Genomic DNA, 20,006 nt, shown 5'->3' on the forward strand with positions numbered 1-20,006 from the left:
GATGATGATATGGTTGGGTGACCGAGTTCACTAGATCGAAGATTGCAGACTTGGATGAGGATGACCGATTGTTGCGATGGGTCTACTTGGTTGGACTACATGGGCAACTTAGTCATGGACATCAGGTTGGAGACATGGAGCATGGCAGTCTTATGCAGGGACATTATGCAAGAGCACTTGTAGAAGTGTCACTTATGGGCATCCAATGAAGAGTGTTGAGGCAGGGATGTTATGTAGGTAGATTTGCTGGTGTGGCATGGAGACTTATTACTTATGAGCCGATGGAGGGGTTGTGCACTCTTGTACAACAAGGCCATGGACTTGGATGGAGTTGTGAGCAGACTATGGAGAATTCCTACTACATGGAGAGCTAAGGCATCTTGCAGAGATCTTTGGGCCGAGACTTGTATGCTTGCTGAGATGTTGGTTGGAGATGACTCATGGAGCTCATGATGACATGAGGTTGTGACTTTTAGGGACTTCATATATGGTGAACTTAGAGGATCTGATGCATTGAGGAGCTGAGGTCAGAGACTTTGATGCAGGATGGGGTGCATACTTTCAAGTACATGTATAGGAATGGCTTGAAAGAGTGACTTGATGTGGAGGATCGATATGAGACACTTTGGAGTGATGGAGTTACAACGATGATGATGCCTTGGTGGAAACACTTGGGCATGGATTGAGTCGAGACTCAATCACCTTTGACACATGGGAGCTGATTGATGTCTAATCATAGGCAGCACATGGATAGATGATACGGGTGTATACTTGTTTCTATGGCAGACTTGAGGGATGGCACATTACAGACATGATGGAGGTTGCTTCATGGACCTGTATGTGGCACATCGAGAGTCAGACTTTGATGAGATGGTCTCTTCATATGGAGGAGATACACATATGGATGATGATGTTGGCACAGATGCAGCTGATTTCATGCAGCACATTGACACCAAACATCATGGACAACATGTTGCAGACAAGATGAGGACTACTTCATGGACCTGAGCATGGCTTACATTTATATGGAGATGGATTCTTGATTGAGTTGAGGAAGTGATGGGATGTTCAGAGAAACAACTGATGGTGGCATGAGGATGTGCATTCTCATGGTTTGAGCATGATAGTTGGATTAGCTACCCAACTAGTTCAAACATGAGGGTCGATAGTGTGCAAGATGTGTTAACATTTCTTGGAGTATCATGGCAGCAGTTCACATGAGGACGATACATGATGAGGTCGACACGATATGTTGCAGGAAGCATGTAGCTTGAGATGGAGGGACCAACCTTCCACGATGGGGAGCAGCATGTGGAGATTGTGACAGGATGGTTGATGATCATGGATCGAGATGATTTCTGATATATGACATATCGATGGGGTGTATACCTTGGTATGGTGATCTCGGTGACAGGTGGTTTCTGGGATGAGATATTGTCGAGGACGACAACGACTTCAAGTGGGGGAGGATGTATGGACCTGCAGTCCATGCGGCAAGGCGAATCCACCGTGCGAAGGACATGCGAAATGTGAAACGAAATGAACCTTGGACGAGTTTATATGATGTTGGGCGAGTTGAGAGGGTGGTCCCATGAGTTGGGCGGGCCGACCCTCCACTCGAGCGAAGGCAACATGTTGAACGAGTCGGCTTGGGTGTTGGGTGTGGGTCGGCCGGGTGACATAACCCGCCACCCGCCCGTATATATTAGTGGACGGTTTGTGGAGGCAAATCATCATTGGATCAACACGAGTTCGAACAAGGAGTTCTGCAGTGCGTGGATGAGCCCGCACGACGGGCGTAACTCGGGTGTAAAACTCGTTTAGAAAAGTCGTTCAGAAAAGTCGGGTGAAAAACTTGGGTGAGAAACTCGGGCGAAAAACTCGTGCAGAAAACTCAGGCGAAAAATTTGTGCAAAAAACTCGTGCAGAAAACTCGGGTGAGGTCGTCGGGCAGAACTCGGGCGAGGTCGTTCAGGCAGAACTCGGGTGAGGTCGTTCAAGCAGAACTCAGGCAAGGTTGTTGGGTAGGAAACTCGGGCAAGGTCGTTCGGGCAAACCGGGTGAGGTCATTCGGGTGAGCCGGGTGAGGTCGTCGGGCGACCCGGGTGAAGTTGTTTTGGCGACCCGAGTGAGGTCGTTGGGCGACCCGGGTGAAGTCATTCGGGCAAGCCAGGTGAAGTCGTGTGGCGACCTGGGTGAGGTCGTTTGAGCGAACTGGGTGAAGTCGTGTGGCAACCCAGGTGAAGTCATGTGGCGACTTGGGTGAAGTTGTTCGGGTGAATGAGTTTGGGTGGACATGCGGATGGGCGGCCGGGCGAGGGTCCGCCGTGCACGCTGAAACGAAGAATCGTGCGGACGGGCGACTTGGGTAGGTGTTTGGTAAATTTAGAGTGTCCTAAATTGCTATATTAATTGTCAATCTGGGAGTCGTAAACTGCTGAAGTGAGGGGCACTATATATGCAAGATAACCAATTTCTTGATTTTTGTCGTTTTAGATTTTTAGTTTGTTTTTGGTTTTATCTTTGTTGATTCCCTAATGTGAGATGGAAATCCTAAAAGACAAGTATGGATATAAGTGTTCAAGGCAATGGTGTCCTTTAAAATGATTTCCAAACTTCAAAATATTCAAAAAGGTTTTGAAAACATGCAATGATGAAATTAATTCCTAAAAGAGAATGAAAATGTGCTACTATTCTACTTGAACAAACAATGAGCTATTGACCATGAAACCCAGTATCCTTGCTGCTGTGTAAATATAAAAGAAACTGAACTCAAAGAAATCCAAAAATTGCAAGCAAAGTAAACTAAAATCAAATTACATCAACTCATATTCTGACCCCTCACCATTCGTCTCGCTCTGGCTTTCGGAGGTAATCATAAACAACTTGAGCAATCTGATATCTAATTTGCAAAAAATAAAACTAATATTAAACTACACACTCATACTTCAATCCCTCACCATTCGTCTCGCTCTGGCTTTCGGAGGTAACTGAAAATGACATGAGCAATTCAATAAATAACTTGCAGAAAAATAAACTAATATCAAACTACACACTCATACTTAAATCCCTCACCATTAGTCTCGCTATGGCTTTCGGAGGTAATTGAAAATGACATGAGTAATTTAATATCTATCTTGCAGAAAAGTAAATGAGCAAAACTGAAATAAATAAAACAGTGCTGGAACTAGAACTAAGAAAAATAAATTAGCAAAAGGACAAGAATAATTCCATGTCATTAGTCATTATAAAACTTATGTGCAAATGCCTGGGCTGCCTATTGTAATCTGAAACAAAGACATTGATCAGTTAACAACATTATAAAGCATAAAAACTATGGACAACAATCAACGTGAATACCATAAGCAGTGCAATATATACAAGTAAATGATTATGGCATAAGGAACGTAAAGAAATAAAACATGAAACTATACAACAATTAACAAAACCTCGGTGTGTACAGGGGCCCTCTGCACAACCTCGGGCAATCAGCGATCAACCACGAATTGAGCTTATAAACAAAGTCTTCTCATGTATTAAAATGCAGTTATAACGCAGAAATAAAGTCACGACACAGTGGGCTCGTTAACAGACTAAATTAAATTACAAATCTAGCTACTATGCGTATGAGAACGCTTTATTTATAACAAAGGATGACATAACTACTTTCCTAAAATCTGCGCTGATAAAAGACACGTGAACAACCACGTCCAGGAATCTAGTATTATGGCCGCAGTGAAGATTAAATCTGAGGGTGGCTGTTGGATTCGGTTCATGGAGCAGTCCACAGGTGTTAACACGTCTCCTGAGATTTAGGAATGGCCACGCAAGTCTTCACGTGGTGAAAAATAGAGTTCTGTCACCGTAGGACTCTTAGGTTGACCACCGCTTGACTATATTTGACCACGACCTTCTTTGATGGATTCGACTGAACCAATAGGACACGGTCCATATCCACGTCATTTGCAAGTTGCCCATGTGGCTAGATTTTCCTGAAGACACCTGTAACATAGTGTTTAACAAAAAGGCTGCGGAAAGTTGGACTAGCTGCGGAAAGTGACAAGATTCCGCAGCTGAATGAGCAAAAATCTAATTCAAACAACAGACACAAAACATAGTTAGGAAACCACTTTATATGCTCTTTTTAAACTAATATTAAATGATTTGACAACTTAGGAGGTCCAGGTAAATGGAAAAAGGATAGAAAGGTGTATAGGGAAGATGCAAGTTTGGGGCTCAACATACCTCCACTGTGAAGGTGTTGCATGTCCTCATGCAACCAAATTTTTTATCATCCTCCTTTTAGTCCATGTGCTCTAAAGCTTCTGCCAGTACATCCAGTCCTCTTCTCCTCTTCCTTGGTACTACTACCATCCTGTGTTTCCTCATCAAACATCTGAATTTGAGATTGATCAATTCCCTACTCAACTTCCGACACTTTTTCTTTAGTTTCCTGTTCTTTTTCTGCCACTGTCCCAGATGTAACATAGTGTTGTCATGAATGATCTTGTCCAATCTGCTTTGCTCCTTTAATGCTTCATTTTCTTGTTTAATGTGTCTGTTTAAGACCTCCAATTCAAACACTTCGTGTTTCAATGATTGGACTTGTGTTGTGTGAGGCAGAGTGGATGACGTGCTCGGGTCTGCAACTGTCTTCTCTAAGGATTCTAGATAATCATACACCTCTTGTTGATTTGGGTCTATTTCGGGTGTTTTCCTTGGTATGACCCCAAAGTCTTGTTGAGGAGGACTGATTTCTAACTCTGGCCGAGAAGGACCCATATCAACATCTGGAGGACTGGTTTCAATATTTGGCTAAAGATGAGGTGGGCTGCGGCTAGCTGGAGGTTTCTCCGGTGTTTCCCCACCCAAGTCAATAAAGTGGGGTCCTTTTATTTGTGCTTTCCTCCACTTTCCTCTAAGCCTGTTTCTTCTTCTTAAATGCTGTGGGCTAGTACTCTCTTCTTCCATACTCTGTTTTCCTTTTTCTTTCTTCTTGGCTGTAGCCGCTTGTTTTCGAAGATGCACTAGTCTTTCAGACAATACTTGATGGTCTTCTTCTAAAGAAGGTTCTGGTGATTGGTAGACATCCTCTATGCTTCTTTTCCCTTTCAATTTTCTCTGTTTTCTATCCTTGGTTCTTTCCTCCCTCTCTTTTTGATCTACTTCTTTGGTTTTGCTAATAGGAGGGTCTTGAATTATTGCACTTTTCTCTTTTCTCCTACTTCTTGGTGCACTGCTTTCAAGTGCCTCGGATGGCTCTTGAAAGTAGTTTCTCACCAAAAACCATTCCCAGGTATCCCTATTTTTCTTCAATTGGTCCTCAATTAGAATTCTCACAAGCCCATGATGATACAAATGAGGTTCTATGTCTTCTATGTTCTTTTGGACTGTTGTGCAAATCTTTTTCAAGCTCAGCAATAAAAAGTAGGGCAAATTGAGGGTTTGGTTCTCTAAAAAGTTCATCAATAACCGAGTATGATACATGTACATTGCCCCAAAATGGCCTTCAAAAGTAATGAACTTTTGAATGATTAACAGTACGCTGGCCCACTCCTCTTTTAAAGCATGAACAAGAATTCCTCTTGTGAATGCAGTTATGTCCATACCTGGGTTGCGTAATATGACTCTCCAAGCCTGCTCATCCAAACTCTTGTTCTTGAACCAGCGTTCACCTTCCTGGGGCAGTTCTGTAGCAGTTGCTATGGTTGCCTCGGTGACTGTAAACTTAAGGTCCCCAATTTCCACCACCTGGCCATTAAAAGACCTTGCAAAAGCTTTTGTAATCTCCTTATTGTGGCCCTTAAATTTTTGAATGAAACGTAGCCATTTTTCCTTCTTAAGTAAGTCTTTCACTTGAGGGTATCCTTCTAAAAACTTGGGCCCTTCTGGTTCTGCCCTCAATAACCGACCCATCCTTTCTTCTGTTTGAAATTCGTCTGCGTGTGATGGGTTTAGCAGAGGTAAGATGGCTAGGTTACGGGGTTTATGGAGAAGAAAACAGTGGCTGAAAATGGAAACTGGAGAACAGGTAGCGGGAGTGTTCAGGGACTGTAAGCGGAAAACAGAGGACAGGCAGCCGAGGTGAGTTCACGAAATGGAGTGGAGAAATGTAGCCGTGGATTCAATAAAATGGCAGGGGAGTGAAGTGAACCCGAACGAATTTTTAAACTAAATGGCTGCGGAGGAGATGTTAACACGTTTATGAAATGGCTGCAGAAATTATGCGGTGGAGAGGAGCCGTAATTAAATCGGTCACGTCCCATGACTACAGGTGGAGTGTGAAAGTGCAGTCAAATACGAGTTAAACCTGAGAATTAATCATGAGACTGTTTGGAAAATAAATGCATGGTTCGTGGAGGAATGTCGTGGAATGGTTATGGAGCTATCATGGCAATCATTGCATATAGTGGAGCTATGGTTTAATAACTATGCAAAAATGTGCTTTGATTGCTATTTGAAAGAAATTTTTACCCATACCTTGGAATCTTTGCCATTTGTTGTTCATTAGCCCTTGATCAACTGCTCCTTATTGATGCCTTTAGTTGCTCCATGTCTTCATCATATATCCTCGGTCATACCTGCATTTGCTTTCATGATTATTGAACTAACATTTTGACTGTCAATTTGAAAAACAGAGTGGTGGTTGCGGAAACTGATTCTGGTTGCGGAAACTGATTCTAGCTGTGGAAATTGACACAACAACCACTTGGCTGAATGAAGATGGATAGATAATAACTAACTGAATGAAAATGGTCATGAAAGAGACTTTTATTGATGAAATGAAATGAAATGGATGAAATGGAGTGGGATGAAATGGAGTGGAGTGAAATGAAAATGAAATGGAGTGGAATGAAAATGAAGTGAAGTGAAGTGAAAATGGGAAAGAAAGAGAGATTTTTTTTTTTTGGAAAATATAGGGTGTCAGGTGTTCCTGATTTTGACTTTATATTTTTTGTATAACACTGCCAATCAGTGATTGGTTTTCAGGCTTATACATTTTTTTTTTGACAGAAAGGAACAAAGGCTAGGCTGGTGGAGAAGAAGGATTCTTCTTCACCAGCCTTATTGCAGAATTCTCTTGAAACATTGTGACAAATTCCTCTTTTGAGAGTGGCTTATGACAGATCTTTAATCTGTGGCCATTCACAATAAGAGGAGTTTGAAATTCATCAATGGTCTTGATTCTTACTGCTCCATTCCTAAAGACTTTGTCAATCTCATATGGCCCAAGTCAATGAGTCTGAAATTCACCTTTGAAGTCTTTAAACTTGGAATCAAATAGTAATGTCCAATCTCCCTCTTGAAACTTTTTCTCTTTGACGTATTTGTCATGCCACTTAGCTCTTTGATACTGAAGATTAGTTCTTAGGATGGATTCTTGTCTAATCTCATCCAACTCATTCAACTGCTCCATTCTGTGCTTTTGGGCTTCTGATAGATCCATCCCCAACTGAACTGCCATCTTGAAAGTTTTGACTTGAAACTCAATGGGGAGCAGGACTTCTTTCCCATAAACAAGTTCATAGGGAGAATGTCCTGTTGTATTCCTCCATGTAGTTTTGTAGGCCCATAAGGCTTCAGGAAACCTTTCTGCCCAATCTCTTCTGTGTAGATGAACAGTTTTGGTGATGATACTTTCAATAACTTTGTTTGTAGACTCCACTTGGCCATTTGCTTGTTGATGGTAAGGAGTAGATTTTCTGTGCTTGATTTTGTATTCTTCCATCAGCTTCTCCACCATATTGGATGTGAATTGACTTCCTTGATCTGTCACAATTTCTCTTGGGACACCAAAGCGAGTACAAATATCCTCATAAAGAAAACTAACAACTGAATTTTCAGTAGCAGAAAATAATGCTTTGGCTTCTACCCATTTAGTGACATAATCAGTACATACCAATATATACTTATTTTGTTTAGATGGTGGATTAATAGGTCAAATGAAATATAAAGCCCATTTTTCAAAGGGTTCGATGAGTACCTGTGGTTGTAATGGTATTTCATTTGAAAGAGTCGGTTTCCCTACTCTTTGGCAGTTGTCACACCTTTTGACATATTCTTTTGTATCTTTGAAGAGGGAAGGTCAATGATATCCTAAAGAAAGGATTTTATAGGCCGTCCTTTTGTCAGCAAAGTGTCCGCTGCATGGTTCATCATGACATGCCTTGAGGATGTCAGGCATTTCATATTCCGTAGCACATCTTCTGATCACAAAATCTAGCCTTGTTTTAAACAATTCGTTAGAAATCCATGAATATTTTGAACTCTCCTGAATAATCTTTCTTCTTTCACTAGGAAATAGATGTGGAGGTAGTTTCCCTGTAACCAAATAGTTAGCAATATCTGCATACCAAGGAGTCTTAGTAGTTACTGCAAATAAATATTCATTTGGAAACTTATCCTCTACAGGAGAATCTTCTTTAGTATTTTGGATCCTAGACAAGAAATCAGCTACTGAATTTTGTTTCCCTGGTCTATCCAACACAGTAATATTGAATTCCTGTAAAAATAAGAGCCATATTGTAACTCTGCCATTAGTAACAGGTTTTTTCATTAGATATCTAATCACGAAATGATCAGTATGGACAAAAGTTTCATAGCCTGTTATATAATGTCTAAATTTATTGATTGCATGAACAACAGCTAAGAACTCTTTTTTAGTCACAGTATAGTTCAACTCAGTGGGAGTCAAATTTTTACTGGTATAGTAAATAGCATAAGGAACTAAATCCTTTTGACGCAACACATCTCCTAGAGTTGTATCTGAAGCATCTGTGGAAATATGGAAATGAAGTTTCCAATTTGACCCTCTCAAGATGGGTACTTCAGATATTCTTGTTTTCAAAGTTTCAAATGCTGATTGACAATCAGGATCCCATTTGAATTCACAGTCTTTTGTAAGCAATTTGAAGAGTGGAGATGCTATTTTGGTGAAGTTCTCTATAAATCTTCTATAGTACCCAGTAAATTCCAGAAAACTTCTAACATCTTTTTGACAATTTGGAATAGGCAACTTGGAGATGACTTCAACTTTTGATCTATCAACTTTAATCCCATCCCCTGAAATGTGATGTCCCAAAACAATACCTTTAGTAAACATCATAAAGCATTTTTCATGACTCTATGAAAAGTTTGTTTCTTTACATCTTATAAGGACTTTTTCCAAATTCTCTAATTCCTCTTCAAATGAATTACCATAAACTGTAAAATCATCCATATAAACCTCTACAAAATCATGGATTAGATCAGAAAAGATTCCTAGTACTGCTCTTTGGAATGTTGCGGGTGCATTACATAATCCAAAAGGAAGCACTCGGTAAGCAAAAGTTCCCCATGGACAGGTAAATGTGGTCTTATCTTGATCTTCAGGTGCTACTTGAATTTGATTATAGACACTAAAACCATCCAAGAATAAAAAGTAATTTTTGCCTGCTAGAGTATCTAATACCTGATCGATAAGGGGCAAAGGAAAGTGATCTTTCGAAGTTGCTTTATTCAATTCCCTATAATCAATGCATACTCTCCATTTACCATTATTTTTAGGTACTATAACCAAAGGAGAAACCCATCGGTTATCTGAAATTGGATAAATGAAGTTTACATTGAGTAGTTTTTGGAGCTCTTCTTTCACTATCTCCCTAAGGTTTGGATTCATCCTTCTCTGAGGTTGTCTGATTGGTCTACTGTTTTCCTCGATGTAGATGTGATGAATGCAAGTATTAGGGTCAATACCTTTCATATCAGTATACTCCTATGCAAATGCAGTAGAATGTTTTTGCAAGATTTTGGTTAGCTCTCCCTGTTGTGATTTTTCCAAGTTTTTGTTGATATTCAATGTTTTACCTGGAAAAATTTCAATGGTGGAACTACCAAACTCTTCCATAGAGTAAAGAGACATTTGTCTAGATGATAGATACTCAATGTCAGAATCTAACTGAAATTGTGTGTGGTCATATTCTAAAGATGTTTCAAAATTTTCTAATGTGTTCAGAATTTGACTATCTTCACTGATTTAAAAAATGGTAAAGACAGGTTGTATAGTGTCCTCATCATCGACCCATTCATTATCTCCTATTTCTGTAATTGCTTTTGCTGGGGGATACAAATTGAATTTCTTTGTCGAATTACCATCAGAAATGTACATATCCCCAGATCTAAAACTGATGAAAGCATCAACTGTGGCTAGCCAAGGTCTTCCTAAGAAGAGTCAGTGCCCTCCTAAATTACTCTTGGGAGTCAAAATCATGAAATCTACTGGATATTCCCAAGAATCTAAGGAGACCAAAATATCTTCTAATACACCATCTGGTTTGATAATTGATCGATCTGCAAGTTGCAGTAGAGTAGGTGTAAAAAGAAGATTAGGAAGTTTTAGCTGTTCCATAGTCTGTCTACTCATAATGTTGATAGCAACCCCTAAGTCAATCAAAGTATTTGGAATTTCTACCCCATTGATATGTGCTTTGACAATTGGACTACCGGGATCTACATACTTCTGCATGGTAATTTTTCCCATCATGATATCTGCAATTTTTCCTACCAGGTGGATTCTTCTTGTATCTCTTGGTTTCCTTCCTGGTCTTTTGAGACTCAACTCCTTTATTGTCTTTGCTAGAATAGGAATCTCTCTAATGGCTTGTAGCAAGAGAATATTGATACAGATGTTCTTTAATTCATCTAGGAAATCATAATTAGGCAACAAGATTTGTTTTTCCACTCCTTTGTCAATTTGTAACCTTTCAGGAAAAGGAGGTGTGGATGAAGATGCAGGTTGCTCAACTATAGGAGTTGTGTGAGTTGACTCTTTTTCTTTTTCTTTTTGAGTGTTTGGGTTTTTAAGAGATGCTTCAGAACCTTTATTGGCTTCAAGAGAATCTTCCTCAGAAATACTTTGCTTTTGAGTATCTACAAAAGGCTTTTCTAAAACTCTACCAGATCTGAGTTGTACATCATTGGGAGGAACAATCATATAGGTGGGAAATTGTTGTCCTTCTACCATGTAAGCATTTTGAGGATTTTTATTATTGGGATTTGGCAATGGTTGGGAAGGTAGTTGATTTTTCTTTTGTTGGAATGGAAGCAAGAGTTGAGAATTTGGATTTTGTTGAGAAGGTTCTTGTTGTTGTGGAAATGGCAATGAAAGTTGTGGGTTCTGATTTGGAAGTTGTGGAGCTTGTTGATTTGATAAAATTGAGCAAATCTCCCATAAGGATTTTGCATACCTTGTACCCATGATTGAAATGGATTTTGAGGTTGGGACCAAGGTTGTTGCCAAGGATTCCAATTTGGTGGGGGTTGAAAGTTCATGGGGTTGTTAAACCCTTGATTTTGTTGCCCTTGCCAAGGTCTCCTTGAAACAAAGCAAAGAGACTCAATTGAATTTGGATCTTCTTGAAAGACAGCTTTGAGCCCAGGAATTGAAGGACAATCCTTGGTCTCATGGCTTTCTAAGAAAATCATGCATGTTTCTACAATTTTTGCATCCAAGGGGAATTCCCTTAGAGCATGTTTCTTCGTACATTTTGGACAAAAGATGGCCAAAGCTTCAACTTCTGCTTTCTGCTTGTTTTGTATTTTAAGGGTGTCTAGTTGCTCACTAAGACTCCCTAAAATATCAGTTTTGAACTCATCAAGCATATTGCCAATCTCAGCCCTACTTACTGATCCAGTTGCAGATTTGTTTGCTCTAATGAGAGAAGGATCTCTAGGCCCTTTTCCGGTTTTAGATTTTCCCCTTGAGAGATGGACACATAGTTCTGTTATATCATGAAGTGGAAGTTGAGAAATATCTCGCTTTCCCATCATGTTTAAAATATCTATCCATTCATCTCTAATGGCTTTTAATAGAAGGGCTTTCAAGGTTTCCTCATCTAAGTTACTCATTTTTGCTCTTTTCAGGTTGTATTGAAATCTTTCAAGTAAATCCTCCAAGTTTTCATCTTCTTTTTGCACCATTTTGAATACCTCATCCTTATGATTGGTGGGCATGCAATAGTCTAGGTATCTATCCAAAAATGTTTGTTTCATATCATTCCAAGTCCTAATAGATTGAGTGACTAATCCCATGAACCATTTCAAAGTAGCTCCCTTCAATGTTGAAGGAAACAATTTGAGTTTTTGAGAGTCTTCCATATAATCATAAGTTCAGCACACGAGTTCAAACTCAAATAGAAATGTTTCAGGATCCTCACTTCGCAACCCATAAAAGTTTGGGAGGACAGATGGTGAGATGTTTTTTATTGTTGTATGAGATTTCTCATCAACTATAGGAAATCCAAATGTGTTATCTCCATCCCTATTTCCCCCATTGTTACCTCTACCTCCTCCATTGTTTCCTCCTCCTCTACCTCTACCTCTACCTCCTCCTCCAAACCCGTTTACTGCTTCCTCTGTCATGATAGTTTCCTCAGATATTTCAGAGTCCTCTGGTTCTTCTACTAATGGCGAACAAGGAGGAATTTCTCCCTCTTCTTCTTCAGGTGATTCTACTTGATTACAATTTGTTCTCCTGTAGAAGTAAAGAAAGGTTCTTTTCCTAAGTCAGATTCGGTGGATAGTGTTGGAGAGTCTCCTAATTCAGCTGTTGCCCCTTGAATTCCAGGAATCCTAAGGCTAGGAGTGTGAGTTGGACATGATGGAGGTGTATCTTGTATATGCCTTGAAGTAGATGGAGTTGTAAAAATCGAACTCTTGGCCCTAGCTATAAACCTTCCCCTAGAATCTCCTGCTCTATGCATATCATTTTTTTATTTTTCTTCAAGTCGTGCTAATAATTCTCTTTCTGATCTTCCAGGTCACACTAGGTTCAAGAAGAGAGCATACTCAAGAAATATTTGAACCAATAACTCTCTTTTCTGATCCTCCAGATCACACTAGGTGCAAGAGGAGAGCATACTTTGAGAAGTTATCAATTTTTACCTTCCTTGAAATTTTTCTGTTTTTTTTTTTAAGAAATTGGCTACCTAGTTTCACTTCCCCGGCAACGGCGCCAAAATGTTTGGCCAATTTAGAGTGTCCTAAATTGCTATATTAATTGTCAATCTGGGAGTTGTAAACTGCTGAAGTGAGGCGCACTATATATGCAAGATAACCAATTTCTTAATTTTTGTCGTTTTTGATTTTTAGTTTATTTTTGGGTTTATCTTTGTTGATTCCCTAATGTGAGATGGCAATCCTAAAAGACAAGTATGGATATAAGTGTTCAAGTCAATGGTGTCCTTTAAAATGATTTCCAAACTTCAAAATTTTCAAAAAGGTTTTAAAAACATGCAATGATGAAATTAATTCCTAAAAGAGAATGAAAATGTGCTACTATTCTACTTGAACAAACAGTGAGCTATTGACCATGAAACCCAGTATCCTTGCTGCTGTGTAAATATAAAAGAAACTGAACTCAAAGAAATCCAAAAATTGCAAGCAAAGTAAACTAAAATCAAATTACATCAACTCATATTCTGACCCCTCACCATTCGTCTCGCTCTGGCCTTCGGAGGTAATCATAAACAACTTGAGCAATCTGATATGTAATTTGCAGAAAGTAAAACTAATATTAAACTACACACTCATACTTCAATCCCTCACCATTCGTCTCGCTCTGGCTTTCGAAGGTAACTGAAAATGACATGAGCAATTCAATAACTAACTTGTAGAAAAATAAACTAATATCAAAATACATATCATACTTCAATCCCTCACCATTAGTCTCGCTATGGATTTCGGAGGTAACTGAAAATGACATGAGTAATTTAATATCTATCTTGCAGAAAAGTAAATGAGCAAAACTGAAATAAATAAAACAGTGCTGGAACTAGAACTAAGAAAAATAAATCAACAGAAGGACAAGAATAATTCCATGTCACTAGTCATTATAAAACTTATGTGCAAATTCCCGGGCTGCCTATTGTAATATGAAACAAAGACACTGATCAATTAACAGCATTAGAAAGCATAAAAACTATGGACAACAATCAACGTGAATACCATAAGCAGTGCAATATATACAAGTAAATGATTATGGCATAAGGAACGTAAAGAAATAAAGCATGAAACTATACAACAATTAACAAAACCTCGGTGTGTACAGGGGCCCTATGCACAACCTAGGGCAACCAAAAATCAACCACGAATTGAGCTTATAAACATAGTCTTCTCATGTATTAAAATGCAGTCATAACACAGAAATAAAGTCACGACACAATGGGCTCGTTAACAGACAAAATTACATTACAAAAATCTAGCTACTATGCGTATGAGAACGCTTTATTTATAACAGAGGATGACATAACTACTTTCCTAAAATCTGCACTGATAAAAGACACGTGAACAACCACGTTCAGGAATCTAGCATTATGGCCGCCGTGAAGATTAAATCTAAGGAGGGTGGTTGTTGGATTCGGTTCATGGAGCAGTCCACAGGTGTGAACACGTCTCCTGAGATTTAGGAACAGCCACGCAAGTCTTCACGTGGTGAAAAACAGAGTTCTATCACCGTAGGACTCTTAGGTTGACCACCGCTTGACTATCTTTGACCACGACCTTCTTTGATGGATTCGACTGAACCAATAGGACACGGTCCATGTCCACGTCATTTGCAACTTCCCCGTGTGGCTGGATTTGCCTGAAGACACCTGTAACATAGTGTTTAACAAAAAGGTTGCAGAAAGTTGAACTGGTTGTGGAAAGTGACAAGATTCTGCAGCTGAATGAGCAAAAATCTAATTCAAACAACAGAAACAAAACATAATTAGGAAACCACTTTATATGCTCTTTTTAAACTAATATGCAATGATTTGGCAGCTTAGGAGGTCCAGGTAAATGGAAAAAGGCTAGAAAGGTGTATAAGGAAGATGCAAGTTTGGGGCTCAACAGTAGGGCGCGCCGTGCATGACGAAACAATGGAAATGGTGAAGTGTTGAGGTTGTGAACGAAGATGTGACTCGTGCGGAGGCGCCCGTGTGTGGCGAATTGGTTACGACGAGGCACGCCCAAGTTGGGCAAACAACACGATCGTGTGACGAGGTGAACGAAGGGTTGGTGAGTCGTGCGGCGACCGTGCAGAGGCACCGACGAGCTGGGAACCGAGTTTGCCGAAGTTGGAAATTTGGCTAAGTGTAAATTTGGGGTTTCCCAAGATTTAACTTGTACTTATGAAAGAAGATTATATATATTGATTCGGGCAGACTCATATTGCAGGGAGTTGCCCCTCCCTTTATAATGTTGTGCATTTCTATTGTATAATGTTGTTTATGTGAATGTTATGGGCTTTCACTTGTATAAAGGATAAAAATAATACTTGGTAACGAAAAATAGACTAAGTATGGAATGTTAGGCGTAGTCTACAATCATAAGTATTGGTGAAAAGAAAATGGTTGGTAGTGCCGCACCTTGCTATAGTGCAGTTGAAAGATTACCGCCAGTATAGGGGTGTGACAGGAAGGGAGGGGAGGCATGCAATTTCACTTATTGCCTTTGCACACAGAGGTTTTTCACATCTTTCAAAGCATAATTTGTCCAAATTCTGACGCATTGAATAGAACAACCTTATTGGCATTGCATCTGCTCACACTGTTTTGGGTAGATAATAGGGTAAATAATACTCACCATGTGAACATAGGGATTATGTTTGGAGTACTTTTTTCTGACACTATTTTATGGAAAATATACTGAATTTATCAAAGATTATTTTCCATGCCGAATTTTCACCCATCCGAGGGGAGGGGAGGCATGCAATTTCAACCTTGATTGCTGCAAATTTTACATGTTGGATAGTCTTTGCCAAGATGTTTATCTTAAAAAAATGTTATTTAAAAAAAACAACAAGCATTCAATCTCAAGATTTTCAATCTCAATTGCTTTGTGACTATGCAAATTGTGACTTTGCCAAGAAAGTTATCCAAAAAATGAATGGTATTTACCAAACAAAACAACCATCCAATGCATCACACCATTGGTAATGTTCAATGTAAATTGTGCAGCTCAAATTATTTATGGTTTAGTATTAGTTTAGATTTCATCCACTCATAGCATCATACCATTGGTAATGTTCAATGTAAATTGCGCAACTCAATTTATTTCAAATAAACCAGAGAGAATTTACAACAATCAGTTCTATTCCATCTGCTCCTATGTAAAATGAGAACCATCAATATTTCCACATCTCAGCGGCCATAATAGCTACCTTACTATTCCAATTGTTACATTTATTTTTTTAAGGTTAGCAGAACATTACATATTACATATGTTCACATTGTTCAGCCAAAAAAGATTTAGAAACAAAATCCTCCTTCACAACCATTGACTGAACAAAAAATATTTAGAAACATTGGTGGGAAATTTCCCATTCCAAAATATTGTATGAGATAATTTAATTAGGCCAAAATTACATAAATGCAAAAACATTTATATTAATAAATTTCCATACTATGCATGAAATATTTTAACTCTTATGAATTGTAACCTTTTAGTTGGGTTAACATACATGTTCAAGGAAATATTCTAGCAAGATTGTGCAATCACATTCCTCAATCTATTCACTAAAAAAGGTGGAGGGTAAAACCTAAACATAGATTTATTGATAAGGAGTAAAACCTAAACAAAAAAATTCATGACCTTGTTGATAATGGTGTGATGATTGTGTGTGAGAATACCTAATCCAGATTCCAGACATAAAATATATACTGTTTAGCAAAAGTGGGCACATATCAATTAAGCTAGTCCAACTCAGATATATATGTTTGATAAGATAGAAATTTTATATCAATTACACAAACGATCAAATCATGTCAATTGGACCTAAAGGTACATCAAGCTACAATGACCATGTGGGAGCGATTAGGCATCTCCTAGAAGGGTAAATTACAGAGGTGAGTTGGACGCCCCGAATTTCTATGTCGTCAATCTCCTTTATGGTTGATTAAATACTGTACAAAACAAAATCCTGTCGAATAATAGAGATATTTACATTTATTTTGATTCTTGTTTGCCAAAGAATATCTATACAAGTAAAAGCTAGGCCCCTGCATGAATTGGTGGAAAACTGGCAGCTGCTTCACTAGTGTGCTGAAGTGACTGAATTTCCAGTCTCAGGCAAGAGAATTGTTTGAGCAGTTCTTGAAGAGTCCCAACTGTGAAGGATTCTAAGAAGAGAACGAGCTTTCTTTTTTGCTTTAGGAGTACCAGATGTGAGAAGATTATACAGAGAAGGCATTAATGATGGCAATCTCAACAAACTATTTACAATTTTTTCACTTCCACTGCAACACAATGATAGCAAAACAGAAATAAATTGCCCTTGCATTTAGCTGAAGATGAACCCAATCTTACTATTAGAGGGATTGCAGAGGTTTCGCTAACTACAAGTAATCCTCTTAGCTCTCTTACAAGAACAGCCAGAACACCAACTGCATATTTTCTAGTTTTTATCTAAGAATCCCTTTGTAGAGGAAAAACTAGTGCAAGATTTGGAGGAAGTGGAGTGGTCACATGGGAGATTTAGCATAGTAGACCATCATGATGGATGTGATTTCTTGGAGAAATATTGACATTTCCTTACTTATGACACACTAAGCATGAGCAAGATTTGCTTTGATTTAAAAAGACTAGGTCCTTACTATCATGATAAATCCACAAGCACAAGATCTGAAATATAGAGAAGTCAAGCCAAAATAGAGTTGTGATCTGGGAAAACTATTGGGATGAAATCCAAGGTGGAGACGGGAAGAGTGATTGGGTGATTGAGAAATAAGTGTTATTACGAATAAATTCCTTATAAACATAGTAAATAAACCTTTCATCACTGATCAACAAGCAACGAACAAATCACATAACATATCAATATCTCTCCAGAGACAAAGATCTGAGAAGGTGTTTGGAAGGATCAGACAACATCATAATGTATTAATGATAATCACAAAACCATGAACCAGTTACTTTTCTCAAAATACATTTGTCCATGTACATGGAATATATTACATTTGTCCATAAACTTGTCTCCCATACAAAAAACCGTAATCATTGCATGTTGGGGAAAAATAAAACATTAACAAGTTATTCTTTAATGAAAGAACCATGCTATGATAGACCCCAGAAAAATGATAACAACAACCCATTTGTACAATGGGGATTTATATTGATGGTGATCAATGATTTCTGTTGTAGTGGATGGTGATCCTATGTCATATTTGACATCTACATATGTGCTTAAAATGCTCTGGACATTATATCAGTGGACATCTTTTCAATATCTGCAGAGCGATTGATGGTAAAATGTTGAAATTGACAACTCCAATTTATTGCTTCCTTATTAAGAGGTTTTAAATTGTCCTTCCGAACCCGATAGATGCCTTTCATCTGATTACATATCAAATCCGAGTTGGTGAAGACTTCAATATCATTGACATCATGTTGTTTTGCCTCTTTTAACCCTTCAACGAGGGAAATGTAATATGCCTCATTGTTTGTCGTCATTCTAGGCACTTATCACTTTCCATGAAATAAATGATTTGTTGTCATATTGTAAAGGACAAATTTAATAACTGCTCGACCTGGATTTGGAAAGCAGGACACTTCAATGCATAAACGCCACTTTTGCACCATTTTTTAAACTTCAAAAACTTGGGAAATAAGATAACAATAAATTCATGTTAAACAAGTAAACAATTATCTATTTCCTAATACTCAACATGTTTTTCAATCATATATAATTCAAAAAAGCAGATAATTTTTGTTCATTTAGACTGCAGCACTTTCAATACTGGCAACTATTCTGCAAAAAACACATCTAGCAATCACCACTTTATATAGATGAAATGCTCATTATAGGACCCAAATACATCTATGAGTTTTAAAATAAATGATACTGAATTAGGCTTCTTTGGTTTTTGAATGCCATATGCAAACTCTAAAAATATTTATCCTTACCGACTGTCCATACACCAAAAACCACATAACCCTAGACTAACAGAGCATTGTCTAAGCAAAGCATGATTCATGTATATGCCTTATGTGTGACAGAAATGCCATTTGTCATATAACATCACAAGAAATTTATTCAGCCACTCTACATGAACGGTTCCTTCACACTACACTTGTTAAAGGTTGAACTTCATCGACAACATTTGGAAAAACTTTTCTATTACAATTGGGGGATAAGGTAGACTCTGAAGCTATCTTTGGGTTGAAGTAATAGCACTCCACCACTCTCCTACCAATATTATGGGCAGTTTTGTGCTGTGCCTTGTGGATCATTGATGTCTGGGTGTCATGCCTTGTGGATCATCTTTGGGTTTGATGTGATAGCATCTTCCTTAGTTCTGATACTAACATTGCAAGCAGTTTCTGTGTAATGCCTTGTAGAGCATCTTTGAAATTGGCTCTGGCTTTGACTTTTGCATTGCAAGCAATTACTGTTGTAATGCCTTATAGAGCATCTTTGAAATTGGCTTTGGCTTTTGGTTGTCATCTATGTGATGTTGCAAGCTATTTTCAAACTCATGTGAAATTTTGATGTTGCAGTGCATGCTGATGGCAATGTCGTGAAAATGCTTGTGGGGAATAAGTCTGATTTAGCTCATATAAGGGAAGTTCCTGTGGAAGATGGGAAGAAGCTTGCCGAATCAGAGGGGTTGTTCTTCATTGAGACCTCGGCTCTGGATAATACAAATGTATTGCCTGCATTCCAAATTGTGGTCAAGGAGATTTACACTAATGTGAGCAAGAAAATGTTGAATTCGGATTCTGTTGTGGCCAGCAACAATCCCCCTTCTTATTTAGTGTTATTCCTAATACTAAATAAGTGGGGACCCTTAGTCAAAAATTTAAAAATCAATTAGTACTTGAATTCCTTTTTTAAATAAAACTTACCATCGTAAACTTAGGAAATTACCCTTAAAAAATCTAAAAAGCCTAAGTTTTATGATAAATTAGAATTATTCCTTGGGAAATATCACATCGCAAAAAGGATAACAGGATACCTCCTTGCAAGCCGAATTCGAAGATTGTGAGAT

This window comes from Pinus tabuliformis, chromosome 3_1, assembly GCF_031772625.1.
Source record: "Pinus tabuliformis cultivar Carrire ecotype Pingquan chromosome 3_1, CPIR1, whole genome shotgun sequence".
Classification (NCBI taxonomy): Eukaryota; Viridiplantae; Streptophyta; class Pinopsida; order Pinales; family Pinaceae; genus Pinus; species Pinus tabuliformis.